We start from the raw sequence: 728 nt of genomic DNA on the forward strand, positions 1-728 counted from the left end.
TTTTTTTAAAAAAAAAGTTATCAAGCTCTTAAAAAATCACCCGTTATCAAATGGTCCAATTTTGCAGGAATTAATAAACATACCAAGATTAATTCATTAGGAACGCGTAGCAATAATTCTGGACATGTAGCCCTTTAGGTATGTACGAGTTTTAGCACATGTCGGTTGTTGAAAAAATGCATGTATTAACAATGTTTGCAATTTCATCTAGACCAAAAGGAAGGTGTGCAGCAAAGTGATTTTGGACTCGCCACAAAGCATACATTGTAAAAAGCCATGCAGACTGCAAATTTATATTTGTCGACGGTAGACTACTACTACAAACACCACAGATTTGATTTGACGAGTTTTGTACCATATCCGAGAGGATGTGTGAGTGTGGCTTCTTCCCAAACAAATATTTTATGAAAGTAAAACATAATTTAAGCTGAACTTTTAAATGTGTTATAAAATGGCCACGGTTATATATTAGGTACGTAACAGCGCGGTGAGATGCCACATGAATTAGTGACTGGCGACTTTACCCACTGTTGCATTGGCTCATATCAGCACTAAAAAGAATCAGGTACTAACAAAAATAAGAAGGTAGTGAAGTTTATGTATGTATATACTGTAGAAACTGCTTTGTACTATGTATGTCATTGGGCGCGTTTCTAAGACGTAGCTGTTGTTAAACTGTTGAGTGTTTGTCTTCGAAACGCACAGTTGAGTAGTTCCGCTCAGCTCAA

Source organism: Rhagoletis pomonella, unplaced genomic scaffold (assembly GCF_013731165.1).
Source record: "Rhagoletis pomonella isolate Grant_MI unplaced genomic scaffold, Rhpom_1.0 Rhpom_scaffold_00007, whole genome shotgun sequence".
NCBI lineage: Eukaryota > Metazoa > Arthropoda > Insecta > Diptera > Tephritidae > Rhagoletis > Rhagoletis pomonella.